This window comes from Hyla sarda, chromosome 10, assembly GCF_029499605.1.
Source record: "Hyla sarda isolate aHylSar1 chromosome 10, aHylSar1.hap1, whole genome shotgun sequence".
Taxonomy (NCBI): Eukaryota; Metazoa; Chordata; class Amphibia; order Anura; family Hylidae; genus Hyla; species Hyla sarda.
Window position 1 is genome coordinate 95,906,459 of NC_079198.1, and position 17,895 is coordinate 95,924,353.

Consider the following 17,895-nt stretch of genomic DNA (forward strand, 5'->3'; position numbering starts at 1 on the left):
GCTGAAGGCACACTGAGTTAAGTAGCAAACCAGTGTGTCTCCAGCTGTTGCGTAACTACAATCCCCAGCATCCCCAGCCAAAGTAGTATGCCTCCCGCTGTTGCATAACTACAACACCCAGAATGCCCTTCCGCTGTCCGAACATGCTGGGGGTTGTAGCTTTTACAACAGCTGAAGGCACACTGGTTGCAAAAAACACTGAGTTTGTTGCCAAACTCGGTGTTTCACAACCAGTGTGCCTCCAGCTGTTGCCAAACTACAACTCCCAGCATGCACTGATAGACCGTACATGCTGGGAGTTGTAGTTTTGCAACGGCTGGATGTCCCCCCCCCCCCCCCCCCCCAATGTGAATGTACAGGGTATACTCACATGGGCAGAGGATTACAGTAAGTATCCGGCTGCAAGTTTGAGCTGCGGCAAATTTTCTGCTGCAGCTCAAACTGCCAGCGAGAAACTACTGTGAACCCCTCCGCCCGTGTGACTGTACCCTAAAAACACTACACTGACACACAATAAAATAAAAAGTAAAAACACTACATATACACATTCCCCTACACAGCCCCCCTCCCCTCCCCAATAAAAATGAAAAACGTCTGGTACGCCACTGTTTCCAAAACGGAGCCTCCAGCTGTTGCAAAACTACAACTCCCAGCATGCACTTATAGACCCTACATGCTGGGAGTTGTAGTTTTGCAACAGCTGGATGTCCCCCCCCAATGTGAACGTACAGGGTACACTCACATGGGCGGAGGATTACAGTAAGTATCCGGCTGCAAGTTTGAGCTGCGGCAAATTTTCTGCTGCAGCTCAAACTGCCAGCGAGAAACTACTGTGAACCCCCCGCCCGTGCGACTGTACCCTAAGAACACTACACTACCACAAAATAAAATAAAAAGTAAAAAACACTACATATACACATACCCCTACACAGCCCCCCTCCCCAATAAAAATGAAAAACGTCTGGTACGCCACTGTTTCCAAAACGGAGCCTCCAGCTGTTGCAAAACAGCTACTACCAGTATTACCAGACAGCCACTGACTGTCCAGGCATGCTGGGACTTTTACAACAGCTGGAGGCACCCTGTTTGGGAATCACTGGCATAGAATACCCCTATGTCCACCCCTATGCAAGTCCCTAATTTAGGCCTCAAATGCGCATGGTGCTCTCACTTTGGAGCCCTGTCGTATTTCAACGCAACAGTTTAGGGTCACATATGGGGTATCGCCGTATTCGGGAAAAATTGTGTTACAAATTTTGGGGGGTATTTTCTGCTATTACCTTTTTTAAAAATGTAAAATTTTTGGGAAACCAAGCATTTTAGGTAAAAAAATTTTTTTTTTTTACATATGCAAAAGTTGTGAATCACCTGTGGGATATTAAGGTTCACATTACCCCTTGTTACGTTCCCCGAGGGGTCTAGTTTCCAAAATAGTATGCCATGTGTTTTTTTTTGCTGTCCTGGCACCATAGGGGCTTCCTAAATGCGGCATGCCCCCAGAGCAAAATTTGCTTTCAAAAAGCCAAATGTGACTCCTTCTCTTCTGAGACCTGTAGTGCGCCAGCAGAGCACTTTTCACCCCCATATGGGGTGTTTTCTGAATTGGGAAAAATTGTGTTACAAATTTTGGGGGGTATTTTCTGCTATTACCTTTTTTAAAAATGTAAAATTTTTGGGAAACCAAGCATTTTAGGTAAAAAATATTTTTTTTTTTTACATATGCAAAAGTCGTGAATCACCTGTGGGGTATTAAGGTTCACTTTACCCCTTGTTACATTCCACGAGGGGTCTAGTTTCCAAAATGGTATGCCATGTGCTTTTTTTTGCTGTCCTGGCACCATAGGGGCTTCCTAAAGGTGACATGCCCCCCAAAAACCATTTGTCGCTCCTTCCCTTCTGAGCCCTCTACTGCGCCCGCCGAACAATTAACATAGACATATGAGGTATGTGCTTACTCGAGAGAAATTGGGTTTCAAATACAAGTAAAAATTTTCTCCTTTCTACCTATTGCAAAAATTCTAAAATTGGGTCTACAAGAACATGCGAGTATAAAAAATGATGATTGTGAATTTTCTCCTTCACTTTTCTGCTATTCCTGTGAAACACCTAAAGGGTTAATACACTTATTGAATGTCATTTTGAATACTTTGGGGGGTGTAGTTTTTATAATGGGGTCATTTATGGGGTATTTCTAATATGAAGACCCTTCAAATCCACTTCAAACCTGAACTGGTCCATGAAAAATAGCGAGTTTGAAAATTTTGTGAAAAATTTCCAAATTGCTGCTGAACTTTGAAGCCCTCTGGTGTCTTCCAAAAGTAAAAACTCATAAATTTTATGATGCAAACATAAAGTAGACATATTGTATATGTGAACCCAAAAATGTTTTATTTTGAATATCCATTTTCCTTACAAGCAGAGAGCTTCAAAGTTAGAAAAATGCAAAATTTTCATTTTTTTCATCAAATTTTGGGATTTTTCACCAAGAAAGGATGCAAGTTACCTTAAAATTTTACCACTAAGTTAAAGTAGAAAATATCACGAAAAAACAATCTCAGAATCAGAATGATAACTAAAAGCATTCAAGAGTTATTAATGTTTAAAGTGACAGTGGTCAGAATTGCAAAAAACGCTCTGGTCCTTAAGGTGTAAAATGGCCTGGTCCTTAAGGGGTTAATAGTGCCCTATGGAGGACCGAAGAGTCTGGGACAAGGAGGATCAACGTCATCTTATGTTATTGCCTCTAGTATAGTTGATACAACCATATCAGGTACTAAAGTCTCTTTATATTTATTTATATTTATCAGGTCTTCTCTGATGGCTCAACTTTTTGGTGATTTTTTGACACAAAGTAAATGCCCATTCTGCCAACAGGCTGCAGCAGTGACCCACCACAGCTAGTGAGTGATTGGCTGAGCTGGCGTTAAGACAGGATTAGGAAATGGTGAGTATGGTTAGTATGGTTAGTATGTAGACAGCAGCGGAGGGTCAAGCAGGTGAGAATTTTTTTTCTTTTTACCTAGGCTAAGTGACCAATTAAAAACAGCCTTAAATTTTAGAATTGTAAATACACTAATGCAAAAAAATAAATCAAATTCAACAAATGTAATCTTACTCTTTGAATATGTTTCTCAATATAAGAGACCCTTCCTTCTTTAGAATATGAGCATATTCTATCTAGAGAACCTAAAGAATAACAATTTGATTACACCCATTAATCAATATAAAATGGCGCTGCCAAACATTGCGCGGTGATGCATATAAGGTCACTGTTATTGTTCTTAGATATGGCGCTGTATGCTTCAAGAGCCCAATGTACTGTGTGAAGTACTGTAAACCTATAGAATACTAACTGCTATAGATGTTTTTCATACCAGCTTATTTAGCATCTGGATTACATTCGTGTTTTTTAGACTGCGATAAGGAGATAATGTTACTGGGGCTATTCTCATGGGGACATAAAATATGTTAATATTTAAAAATGCTTTGCTGATAGAACCCATTAAAGTCTAAGGAGAGGGGTTAAAGTATAGATGCATCTATATGTCATTGTCACGATGCCGGCTGGCAGGAGGTGGATCCTCTGTGCCAGAGAGGGATTGGCGTGGACCGTGCTAGTGGACCGGTTCTAAGTCACTACTGGTATTCACCAGAGCCCGCCGCAAAGCGGGATGGTCTTGCTGCGGCGGTAGTGACCAGGTCGTATCCACTAGCAACGGCTCAACCTCTCTGACTGCTGAAGATAGGCGCGGTACAAGGGAGTAGACAGAAGCAAGGTCGGACGTAGCAGAAGGTCGGGGCAGGCAGCAAGGATCGTAGTCAGGGGCAACGGCAGGAGGTCTGGAACACAGGCTAGGAACACACAAGGGAACGCTTTCACTAGGCACAAGGGCAACAAGATCCGGCGAGGGAGTGCAGGGGAAGTGAGGTATATATATGGAGTGCACAGGTGAACACACTAATTAGAACCACTGCGCCAATCAGCGGCGCAGTGGCCCTTTAAATCGCAGAGACCCGGCGCGCGCGCGCCCTAGGGAGCGGGGCCGCGCGCGCCGGTACAGGACCGACGGAGAGCGAGTCAGGTACGGGAGCCGGGGTGCGCATCGCGAGCGGGCGCACCCCGCATCGCGAATCGCATCCCGGCTGGAGGCGGTATCGCAGCGCACCCGGTCAGTGGATCAGACCGGGGCGCTGCAGTAGCGAGAGTGTAGCGAGCGCTCCGGGGAGGAGCGGGGACCCGGAGCGCTCGACGTAACAGTCATAATATAGTGTCTGTACCTGTGTGTGATGGTTTTCTCACAATTCTTCTGTGATTTTCACCCCAATATTTATTTTTATCAGCATACAAAATGACTGTTGTCTCAGATTTTTCCCAGGTTGCAGTGCGGCTGAGACCGGACTCACTAGTCATCTGATGACAGGGAGCCTGTCTGCTTCAATGGGTGCTGCAGTGACCGGGGCGCTGCAGTAGCGAGAGTGTAGCGAGCGCTCCGGGGAGGAGCGGGGACCCGGAGCGCTCGGCGTAACAGTACCCCCCCCCTTGGGTCTCCCCCTCTTCTTTGAGCCTGAGAACCTGAGGACCAGACTTTTATCTAGGATATTGTCCTCAGGTTCCCAGGATCTCTCTTCAGGACCACAGCCCTCCCAGTCAACCAGAAAAAAGGTTTTCCCTCTGACCTTTTTGGAGGCCAGTATCTCCTTTACAGGAAAGATGTCCGAAGAACCGGAGACAGGAGTGGGAGAAATAAGTTTAGGAGAGAAACGGTTGAGGATGAGTGGTTTAAGAAGAGAGACATGAAAGGCATTAGGAATACGAAGAGAAGGAGGAAGAAGAAGTTTGTAAGAGACAGGATTAATCTGGCACAAAACTTTGAAAGGACCAAGATAGCGTGGTCCCAATTTGTAGCTGGGAACACGTAAGCGGACATATTTAGCGGAGAGCCATATCTTGTCTCCGGGAGAAAAAATGGGGGGAGCTCTTCTTTTCTTATCAGCAAACTTCTTCATGCGTGATGAAGCCAGTAAGAGAGAATTTTGGGTCTCTTTCCATATGGTGGAAAGATCACGAGTTATTTCATCCACAGCGGGCAAACCAGAGGGCAAGGGAGTAGGGAGGGGGGGAAGAGGGTGATGGCCGTACACCACGAAAAATGGGGATTTGGAAGAAGATTCAGAGACTCTGAAGTTATACGAGAATTCGGCCCATGGTAGAAGATCTGCCCAGTCATCCTGGCGGGAGGAAACAAAATGCCGTAAATAATCACCCAGGACCTGGTTAATTCTTTCTACTTGCCCATTGGATTGAGGATGATAAGCAGAAGAAAAGTTTAATTTAATCTTGAGTTGTTTACAGAGAGCCCTCCAGAATTTTGACACGAATTGGATGCCTCTATCCGAGACGATCTGCGTGGGCAACCCGTGAAGACGAAAAATGTGTACAAAAAATAGTTTTGCCAACTGAGGCGCTGAAGGAAGACCAGGAAGAGGAATAAAATGTGCCATCTTGGAAAATCGATCAACGACCACCCAAACAACAGTGTTGCCACGGGATGGGGGTAAGTCTGTAATAAAGTCCATACCAATCAGAGACCAAGGCTGTTCGGGGACAGGCAGAGGGTGAAGGAGACCAGCAGGCTTCTGGCGAGGAGTCTTGTCCCAGGCACAGACAGTGCAGGCCCGCACAAAATCAACAACATCCGTCTCCAGAGTCGGCCACCAATAGAAACGAGAGATGAGTTGCACGGATTTCTTGATGCCCGCATGGCCTGCGAGATGGGAGGAGTGACCCCATTTGAGGATTCCGAGGCGTTGGCGTGGAGAGACGAAGGTCTTCCCTGGAGGAGTTTGCCTGATGGAGGCTGGAGAAGTGGAGATCAGGCAGTCAGGAGGAATGATGTGTTGCGGAGAGAGCTCTACTTCCGAGGCATCCGAGGAACGAGAGAGAGCATCGGCCCTGATGTTCTTATCGGCAGGGCGAAAGTGAATTTCAAAATTAAACCGGGCAAAGAACAGAGACCACCTGGCCTGGCGAGGATTCAGCCGTTGGGCAGACTGGAGATAGGAGAGATTCTTGTGATCGGTGTAAATAATAACTGGAAATTTAGATCCCTCCAGCAGATGCCTCCATTCCTCAAGTGCTAATTTAATGGCCAGTAGCTCTCGATCCCCGATGGAGTAGTTCCTCTCCGCCGGAGAGAAGGTCCTAGAAAAAAAACCACAGGTAACAGCATGCCCGGAAGAATTTTTTTGTAGAAGAACCGCTCCAGCTCCTACTGAGGAGGCATCAACCTCCAATAGGAAGGGTTTAGATGGGTCAGGTCTGGAGAGCACGGGAGCAGAAGAAAAGGCCGACTTGAGCCGTTTAAAGGCGTCTTCCGCTTGAGGAGGCCAGGACTTAGGATTGGCATTCTTCTTGATTAAAGCCACGATAGGAGCCACAATGGTGGAAAAATGTGGAATAAATTGTCTGTAATAATTGGCGAACCCCAAAAAACGTTGGATAGCACGGAGTCCGGAGGGGCGTGGCCAATCTAAGACGGCAGAGAGTTTGTCTGGATCCATTTGTAGTCCCTGGCCAGAGACCAAGTATCCTAGGAAAGGAAGAGATTGACATTCAAACAGACATTTCTCCATTTTGGCATAAAGTTGATTGTCACGAAGTCTCTGAAGAACCATGCGGACATGCTGGCGGTGTTCTTCTAGGTTGGCAGAAAAAATCAGAATATCGTCCAGATACACAACAACACAGGAATATAAGAGATCACGAAAAATGTCATTAACAAAGTCTTGGAAGACGGCAGGGGCGTTGCACAGGCGAGGAGGTAGAGTCTCAGCTTGTTTTTTGCAAAACACATCAGCAAAGTCCATATAGGCCTTAGGGAGACCGGTTACAGGGGGAACCACAGGGTCACGGCAGGGAGTACTGGGAACCGGTTTAAGGCAGTCCTTGAAACAAGAGATACCCCAGCTCTTGATCTCCCCTGTGGACCAATCCAGGGTTGGGGTTGGGGAATGGCGTTGGAGCCACGGTAGTCCAAGGAGAATTTCGGAAGTGCAATTGGGGAGGACCAAGAACTCAATTTTTTCTTGATGAGGTCCGATGCACATTAGAAGGGGCTCCGTGCGGTAACGTATGGTACAGTCCAATCTTTCATTGTTAACACAATTGATGTAGAGGGGCCTGGCGAGACTGGTTACCGGGATGTTGAACCTGTTGATGAGAGAGGCCAAAATAAAGTTTCCTGCAGATCCGGAATCCAAGAAGGCCATAGTAGAGAAGGAGAAGGTAGATGCAGATATCCGCACAGGCACAGTAAGACGTGGAGAAGCAGAGTTGACATCAAGGACTGTCTCACTTTTGTGCGGAGTCTGCGTGCGTCTTTCCAGGCGGGGAGGACGGATAGGACAATCCTTCAGGAAGTGTTCGGTACCGGCACAGTACAGGCAGAGATTCTCCATGCGGCGTCGTGTCCTCTCTTGAGGTGTCAGGCGAGACCGGTCAACTTGCATAGCCTCCACGGCGGGAGGCACAGGAACGGATTGCAGAGGACCAGAGGAGAGAGGAGCCGGGGAGAAAAAACGCCTCGTGCGAACAAAGTCCATATCCTGGCGGAGCTCCTGACGCCTTTCGGAAAAACGCATGTCAATGCGAGTGGCAAGATGAATGAGTTCATGTAGATTAGCAGGAATTTCTTGTGCGGCCAGAACATCTTTAATGTTGCTGGATAGGCCTTTTTTAAAGGTCGCGCAGAGGGCCTCATTATTCCAGGATAGTTCAGAAGCAAGAGTACGGAATTGTATGGCGTACTCGCCAACGGAAGAATTACCCTGGACCAGGTTCAGCAGGGCAGTCTCAGCAGAGGAGGCTCGGGCAGGTTCCTCAAAGACACTACGAATTTCCGAGAAGAAGGAGTGTACAGAAGCAGTGACGGGGTCATTGCGGTCCCAGAGCGGTGTGGCCCATGACAGAGCTTTTCCAGACAGAAGGCTGACTACGAAAGCCACCTTAGACCTTTCAGTAGGAAACTGGTCCGACATCATCTCCAAGTGCAGGGAACATTGTGAAAGAAAGCCACGGCAAAACTTAGAGTCCCCATCAATTTTATCCGGCAAGGATAGTCGTAGGCCTGAAGCGGCCACTCGCTGCGGAGGAGGTGCAGGAGCTGGCGGAGGAGATGATTGCTGAAGCTGTGGTAGTAGCTGCTGTAGCATCACGGTCAGTTGAGACAGCTGGTGGCCTTGTTGCGCTATCTGTTGTGACTGCTGGGCGACCACTGTGGTGAGGTCAGCGACAACTGGCAGAGGTACTTCAGCGGGATCCATGGCCGGATCTACTGTCACGATGCCGGCTGGCAGGAGGTGGATCCTCTGTGCCAGAGAGGGATTGGCGTGGACCGTGCTTGTGGACCGGTTCTAAGTCACTACTGGTATTCACCAGAGCCCGCCGCAAAGCGGGATGGTCTTGCTGCGGCGGTAGTGACCAGGTCGTATCCACTAGCAACGGCTCAACCTCTCTGACTGCTGAAGATAGGCGCGGTACAAGGGAGTAGACAGAAGCAAGGTCGGACGTAGCAGAAGGTCGGGGCAGGCAGCAAGGATCGTAGTCAGGGGCAACGGCAGGAGGTCTGGAACACAGGCTAGGAACACACAAGGGAACGCTTTCACTAGGCACAAGGGCAACAAGATCCGGCGAGGGAGTGCAGGGGAAGTGAGGTATATATATGGAGTGCACAGGTGAACACACTAATTAGAACCACTGCGCCAATCAGCGGCGCAGTGGCCCTTTAAACCGCAGAGACCCGGCGCGCGCGCGCCCCAGGGAGCGGGGCCGCGCGCGCCGGTACAGGACCGACGGAGAGCGAGTCAGGTACGGGAGCCGGGGTGCGCATCGCGAGCGGGCGCACCCCGCATCGCGAATCGCATCCCGGCTGGAGGCGGTATCGCAGCGCACCCGGTCAGTGGATCAGACCGGGGCGCTGCAGTAGCGAGAGTGTAGCGAGCGCTCCGGGGAGGAGCGGGGACCCGGAGCGCTCGACGTAACAGTCATAATATAGTGTCTGTACCTGTGTGTGATGGTTTTCTCACAATTCTTCTGTGATTTTCACCCCAATATTTATTTTTATCAGCATACAAAATGACTGTTGTCTCAGATTTTTCCCAGGTTGCAGTGCGGCTGAGACCGGACTCACTAGTCATCTGATGACAGGGAGCCTGTCTGCTTCAATGGGTGAAGGGTTCGCTTGGTGGGAGAGAGATCAATCTGCAACTAATGCAACAGCTGTAGGCACCCTGATTGAAAACCACAGGTCTTTTGAATGGATGCAGCTCATTTATATTTCAATGGGTGGGGTGGCTGATGTGTGGGAGGGAGGAAAATTGAATTATGGGATTTGTAGTCAAAAAAATAAAACTCAAACAGGAAATACCAGTTCCCAAAAAGCTAGCCACAGTGTTATGGTAATCTCATAACATTTAGCCCCAAGACAAGCGCAGATCCTTCCTAAGCATGTCCATCACTGTCTGGCAGGTACTTACTAAAATCACCTTATGGTGGACAACCCCTTTAAGCAATTTTGGCAGCCGCCTAAGGCCTTGCTCATGTGGGGACTTTGTTGCCGCCTAACTAACCCCCGAACAATGTAAAATGAATAGTGATGTACACAATATGCAGTTTATACAGGCCTTTATTTTAGTATTGCTTGCATATCTGTTTTAATCCCTTAAGGACACAGCCCATTTTGGCCTTAAAGGGGTCCTCCGGTGGAAAACATTTTTTTTTTTAATCAACTGGTGCCAGAAAGTTAGCCTGTTCAGGACCCATATCATACCGGTACATCATGGGACCCTGGTAGTTAAGGACCCATGACGCACATGTACGTCCGTTGGAATTACGGTCCCCGCCGTGCGCCGGGCGGGGACCGGACTGGGGTGACTGCTGATATCGATCAGCAGGCACCCCACGCAAATGCCCAGGGGGGTCATCAGAGCCCCCCCCCCCATGTCGGCGATCGCCGCAAATCGCGGGTGAATTCACACCGGCGATTTGTGCAATTCCGGGTCATACGGGTCTTTGGTGACCCGGAAAATAAGGGGGATCGGGGTTGTCCAAGACACCCACGATCCCCCTGAAGGGATAGGAGTGAGGTGGCAGGGGTGCCACCCCTCCTATCCCTGCTATTGGTCGTATAGAAGCTACGACCAATAGCAGATCGGGGGCAGGGGGGTTAACTTTCAGTTTCCCCGTTCTGCCCACATACAATAGGCGGGGCAGGACGGGGAAACCGATGGAGACCGGCGCCGAAGTCCACTTACCCATCGGCAGCAGCAGAGGAGGATGATGCGGCTCCCTGGATCCTACGGAAGCCGGTGAGTTGCCTCGCAACATCTGGAGGGCTACAGTTTGAGACCACTACACAGTGGTCTCTAAACTGTAGCCCTCCAGATGTTGCAAAACTACAACTCTCAGCATGCCCAGACAGCTGTTTGGGCATGCTGGGATTTGTAGTTTTGCAACATCTGGAGGGACACAGTTTGGAGATCACTGTGCAGTGGTCTCTAAACTGTAGCTCTCCTGATGTTGCAAAACTGCAAATCTCAGTATGCCCAGACAGCAAACAGCTGTCTCGCTATGCTGGGAGTTGTAGTTGCGTACCTCAAGCTGTTGCATAACTACATCTCCCAGCATGCCCTTCGGCGATCAGTACATGCTGGGAGTTGTAGTTTTGCAACATCTGGAGGCACACTGGTTGGAAAATACTGAGTTAGGTAACAGAACCTAACTGAAGGTTTTCCAACCAGTGTGCCTCCAGCTGTTGCAAAAGTACAACTCCCAGCATGCACGGTCTGTCAGTACATGCTGGGAGTTGTAGTTTTGAAAGAGCTGGAGGTTTGTCCCCCATGTGAATGTACAGGGTACATTCACACAGGCAGGTTTACAGTAGGTATCCTGCTTCAAGTTTGAGCCGCGGAAAATTTTTCACCGCACCGCAAACTCCTAGCGGGAAACTCACCGTAACCCGCCAGTGTGAATGTACCCTAAAAACACTACACAACACTAACACATAATAAAGGGTAAAACACTACATAAACACCCCCTTACACTGTCCCCCCCCCCCCCCAATAAAAAAGAAAAACGTATCGTACGGCAGTGTTTCCAAAACGGAGCCTCCAGCTGTTGCAAAAAAACAACTCCCAGCATTTCTGGACAGTCACTGACTTTCCAGGCATGCTGGGAGTTTAGCAACAGCTGGAGGCACCCTGTTTGGGAATCACTGGCGTAGAATACCCCTATGTCCACCCTTATGATATCCCTAATTTAGTCCTCAAATGTGCATGGCGCTCTCTCACTTCAGAGCCCTGTCGTATTTCAAGGAAACAGTTTAGGGCCACATATGGAGTATTTCCGTACTCAGGAGAAATTGAACTAAAAATTTTGGGGGGGGGGGCTTTTTCTCCCTTTACCCCTTATGAAAAGGAAAAGTTGGGGGCTACACCAGCCTGTTAGTGTAAAAAAATAAAACTTTTTACACTAACATGCTGGTGTTGCCCCATACTTTTTATTTTCACAAGGAAGGAAAAAAAGACCCCCAAAATTTGTAATGCAATTTCTCCTGAGTACGGAAATACCCCATATGTGGGCGTTAAATGCTCCGTGGGCGCACAACAAGGCTCAGGAGAGAGCGCACTATGTACATTTGAGGCCTAAATTGGTGATTTGCACAGGGGTGGCTGATTTTACAGCGGTTCTGATATAAACACAAAAAAATAAATACCCACATGTTACCCCATTTTGGAAACTACACCCCTCACGGAACGTAACAAGAGGTATAATGAGCCTTAACACCCCACAGTTGTTTGACGAATTTTCTTTAAAGTTGAATGGGAAAAAAAAAATTTCACTAAAATGCTGGTGTTACCCTAAATTTTTCATTTTCACAAGGGAAAATAGGAAAAAAGCCCCCCAAAATTTGTAACCCCATTTCTTCTGAGTAAAAACATACCCCATATGTGGATGAAAAGTGCTCTGCGGGTGAACTACAATGTTCAGAAGAGAAGGAGTGCCATTGGGCTTTTGAAGAGAAAATTTGTCCCGAATTTAAGGCCACGTGTGTTTGCAAGGCCCCCATAGTGCCAGAACAATGGACCCCCTCCCACATGTGACCCCATTTTGGAAACTACACCCCTCATGTATTGTAATAAGGGGTGCAGTGAGCATTTACGCCCCACATGTGTCTGACCGATTTTTGGAACAGTGGTCCGTGAAAATGAAAAATGTAAATTTTCATTTGCACAGCCCTCTGTTCCAAAGATCTGTCAAATGCCAGTGGGGTGTAAATACTAACTGCACCCCTTATTAAATTCTGTGAGGGGTGTAGTTTCTAAAATGGGGTCACATGTGGGAGGGGGTCCACTGTTCTGGCACCACTGGGGGCTTTGTAAACGCACATGGCCACTGACTTCCATTCCAAACAAATTCACTCTCCAAAAGCTCTATGGTGCTCCTTCTCTTCTGAGAATTGTAGTTCCCAGCAGAGCACTTTATTTCCACACATGGGGTAATTCCATACTCAGAAGAAATGGGGTTACAAATTTTGGGGGTCATTTTCTCCTATAACCCCTTGTAAAAATGTAAAATTTTGGGGGAAAACAGCATTTTAGTGAAAAAAAATAATTTGTTTCATTTACACATCCAACTTTAAACAAAAAGTCATAAAACACCTGTGAGGTGTTAAGGCTCACTGTATCCCTTGTTATGTTCCTTGAGGGGTGTAGTTTCCAAAATAGCATGCCACGTGTTTTTTTTTATTTATTTTTTTTGCTTTGCTGGCACCATAGGGGCTTCCTAAATGTGACATGCCCACCAAAAACTATTTCAGCAAAATTTGCTTTCCAAAAGCCAAATGTGACTCCTTCTCTTCTGAGCATTGTAGTTCGCCCGCAGAGCATTTTACGTCCTAATATGGGGTATTTCCATACTCAGAGGAGATGGGGTTACAAATTTTGGGGGGCATTTTCTCCCATTACCTTTTGTAAAAATGGTAAATTTGGGGAAAAAACTGAATATTAGTGAATTTTTTTTTTCATTTACACATCCGACTTTAACGAAAAGTCGTCAAACACCTGTGGGGTGTTAAGGCTCACTGGACCCCTTGTTACGTGCCTTGAGGAGTGTAGTTTCCAAAATGGTATGCCATGTGGGGGGGTTTCTGCTGTTCTTGCACCATAGGTGCTTCCTAAATGGGACATGCCCCCCAAAAACCATTTCATCAAAATTCACTCTCCAAAATCCCATTGTTGCTCCTTCCATTCTGAGCCCTCTACTGCACCCACCCGAACACTTGACATACACATATGAGGTATTTCCTTACTCGAGAGAAATTGGGTTGCAAATTTTGGGGGACTTTTTCTCCTATTACCCATTGCAAAAATGCAAAAACTAGGTCTACTAGAACATGCAAGTGTAAAAAAAAATTAAGGTTTTGAATTTTCTCCTTCATTTTTGCTGCTATTCCTGTGAAACACCTAAAGGGTTAACACACTTACTGAATGTCATTTTGAATACTTTGAGGGGTGCAGTTTTTATAATGGGGTATTTCTAATATGAAGGCCCATCAAATCCACTTCAAAACTGAACTGGTCCCTAAAAAACACAGATTTTGAAAATTTTGTGAAAAATTGGAAAATTGCTGCTGAATTTTGAAGCCCTCTGATGTCTTCCAAAAGTAAAAACATGTCAACTTTATGATGCCAACATAAAGTAGACATATTGTTTTTGTGAATCAATATATAATTTATTTGGAATGTCTATTTTCCTTACAAGCAGAGTGCTTGAAATAAAAATAAAAAATGCTAAATTTACAATTTTTTCATAAAATTTTGGAATTTTTCACCAAGAAATGATGCAAGTATCAACGAAAATTTACCCCTAACATAAAGTAGAATATGTCACATAAAAAAAACATTCTCGGAATCAGAATGAAAGGTAAAAGCATCCCAGTGTTATTCATGCTTGAAGTGACAGTGGTCAGATGTGCAAAAAATGGCCGGGTCCTACACTGAAAAGTGGCTGGGTCCTTAAGGGGTTAAACAGATTTGTTAACTACTTCTACTAAAAAAAAATTCCAGTACTTCTTAGCAGCTGTATACTACAGAGGAAATTATTTTTTGCTTGGGGATTTTCTCCTGCTTTGGACAGTTCCTGACATGGACAGAGGTGTCAGCATAGAGCACTTTGGTCAGACAGAAAAAAAATCCAAAAAGAAAATAATTTCCTCTGTAGTATTCAGCCACTATTGGAAGGACTAAGAGTTTTAATAGACGTCATTTGCAAATCTAATTAACTTTCTGACACCGGTACATAAAAAAAAAAAAAATTCTACTAGAGTACCCCCTTAGGGGTGCAGCCAATTTTATTTTTGCATTTTCATTTTTTCCTCCTCACCTTCTAAAAATCATAACACTTTTATATTTCCATCCACAGACAAGTATGAGGGCTTGTTTTTTGCATGACCAGTCCTTTGTAATGACATCACTCATTTTACCATAAAATGTATGATGAAATAAAAAAAACTATTTGTGTAGGGAAATTGAAAATAAAACCGCAATTTTGAAAATTTTTGAAGGTTTCGTTTTCACGCTGTATAATTTACGGTAAAAATTACATGTTTTCTTTATTCTGTGGGTCAATACGATTAAAATGATACCCATGATTACATTTTCTATTATTGTACCGCTTTAAAAAAATCTCAAATGTTTTAACCAAAATAAGTGGCGGTAACATTATGTGACAAAAAAGCAGTCATTTTTTACTTTTTTTTTACATTTACGCTGTTCACCGTATGGGATCAATAACATTATATTTTGATAGTTTGGACATTTACGCATACGGTGATACCAAACAGGTTTATTTATTTTTTATTTTATTTTTCATTTTTTTATTACCACCACATATTACAAAAAAAAAGAATACAATATTTTATACAAATTTTTTCTTTTTTTTCCCCATCTCTGTATTCACCATCTTATTTAAAAAAAACTACCTTTTACTATTTCTACTTTCTTCCCCTTATCTACCGTATCTTTTACTATACCTCTTAATCTCATATATTCAAACCATGTCCCAACCCCAACTTCTCTACCCTTTTTTTAACTCTTCCCATGTTTTAATCTTCCCTTCCTTATATATATCCCCTATTTTATTCACCCCCATTGTGCTAGTGTTCGAAATTCTAATCTATTTATTTCCTCTACTGTGTTTTTATTATTCCAAATGATGGCTATATCCAATATCCCAGTTATTCCCACCTCCCTTTTTACCATTTTCCATGTTCTTTTCAAGGCAGCTATTGTTATACAGTTTTTCCATCCTTTCTCTTCTAATTGCCCTGACTCCAGTAACTGGTAAATATCATCATATGATCCTCTACATCGTTCCATCAAATACTCAATCATATGAGATCTCCTCCAGTCTCTAATAAAGTATAATTGGGCGGCTAAAAAATACTTTTTCACGTCCGGAAACGCCATTCCCCCTTCTCTTCTGGGTAGACATAAATATTCTATCTTAATCCTCACCCTTCTTCGGACCCATATCAAAGCATTGAAGATTGACAGCATTCTTTAAAAAAAAAAAAATTTCATCACACCAAATGGGTGAAGCACTAAATACGTATAATATTTTCGTCAACATAATCGTTTTAATTAATATCATTCTGTCTGCTTTAGAAATTTTGAAGTCGCTCCATATTTTAACTTTCTTTTCCATGTTCTTTATTAAGGGTTCTAGGTTTAATTTATAATGATCTTCTAATTTACCTGAGATTTGTATACCTAAGTATTTAAAGTGCTCATCTTTTTTTAATATTTTTATTTCGTTTTCTATGAATATATTATTCTCCCCCAATGGAAGGAGTACTGATTTGGACCAGTTTATTTCTAACCCTGAGAAACTCCCATATTCCTTGATAATCTCCATCACTCAAGTCAGATCCGACAGTTTTTCCAAAAAAAAGCAGGATATCATCTGCATATAAGAATATTTTGTCCTCTCTACCCCTTGCACCAAACCCGGCAATCTCCTTCTCCTCTCTGATCTTAACAGCCAAAGGTTCCATGCTCATAGCAAACAGCATGGGGGAGAGAGGGCATCCCTGTCTGGTGCCTCTTGAGAGCGAAAATTGCTCTGATAATTTCCCATTGATCGACACTCTTGCCTTAGGTTCGGAGTATAACAGTCGGATCATGTCTATATATGTTTTCCCAAAGCCGCATTTTTCTAATACTGCCCACAAGAATTCCCACTCCACCCTGTCGAAAGCCTTAGTGGCATCTAAAGACAGGATGGAGTGGGATTCCCCGCCCTGTAATTTTCCCATATCTATATTCATAAGGACTCTATATATATTGTGTCGGGCCATTCTTCCCGGGATAAACCCGCACTGATCTTCCTGAATTAACTCTGTGATATTACTCTGTAATCTAATGGCTAATGCTTTGGCGAAAATCTTGATATCCGTATTTATTAACGATATGGGTCTATACGACCCCATATCCTCTTTATCTTTTCCCTCTTTCAGGATCAATATTATATTGATTGAGTCCGGTAATTTCCCGGTCACCATGCTGGTCTCAATCACTCTATGTAATGCCGGGATCAAAATTCCACCAAACCTACTATATATCTCAAAGGGTAGTCCATCGCTTCCAGGTGTTGTATTACCCCTAATCTGATCTAGCGCTTTATTCAGTTCTATTCTAGTTAATGGAGCATCTAAGGTTTGTTTTTCCATTTCGGGGAGTCTAGGGAGTTCCATTTGGTCCAAATAATTTAGCGTTTCCTTTCTTTCCTTATTATATTCAGATCTATATAATAACTCATAATACTCTCTAAATTCCCTTATTATTTCCTTTTTTTCTATACATCAATCTCCTTCTTTATTCCTTATCCCAGAAATTCATTGCTTAGTGTGTTGATTTGAGACAATTGGCATCAAATACTTGTTAGGCTTCCCTGCCTGTACAAATCTTTGCTGGCCTTGAAAAATCTATTTATTTTTACTCTTTTCCAACATATACCATATTTTTTGCCGTATAGGACGCACTTTTTCTTCCCCAAAACTGGGGGGAAAAAGTCGGTGCGTCTTATATAGCGAAAACACCCCTATCGCGGCGGTCCCTGCGGCCATCAACGGCCGGGACACGCGGCTAATACAGGACATCACCGATCGTGGTGATGCCCTGTATTAACCCTTCAGACGCGGCGATCAAAGCTGACCGCCGCGTCTGAAGGGAAAGTGACACTAACCCGGCTGTTCAGTCGGGCTGTTCGGGACCGCCGCGATCTCACCGCGGCGGTCCCGAACAGCCCGACTGAATAGCCGGGTTAGTGCTTACAGGACACCGGGGGGGGACCTTACCTTCCTACTCGGTGTCTTCTCCGTTCAGGGATCCCCTGTATGCCGGCGCTCTCCTTCCTCGTCATCACGTCGTCGCGTACGTGCGTCGGCGTGCGTAACGACGTGATGGCGGCGACGGAGAGTGAGGATACCCGGCCGGCAGCAGAGACGTTGCGGAGCGACAGGGAAACGGCGACAGCGATGGGAGTTGTAGATTTGCAACATCTGGAGGTCCGCAGGTTGAAGACCACTATTGGGTTCAAAATCTTAATTTTTTTAGATTTTGTCCCTAAAAATTGGGTGCGTCTTATACACCGGTGCGTCCTATAGGACGAAAAATACGGTATTCATTAAATTCATTTTGTAGCTTATTTAATTTTTCCTTACTCTGTTCTGATGAATTTTGTGTATATTCCTTCTCTGTATCCCTAAGATTACTTATTAAGCCCTCCTCTTTTGATTTTTTTCCCCTTTATTGCTCTTATTATTTCCCCTCATAGGT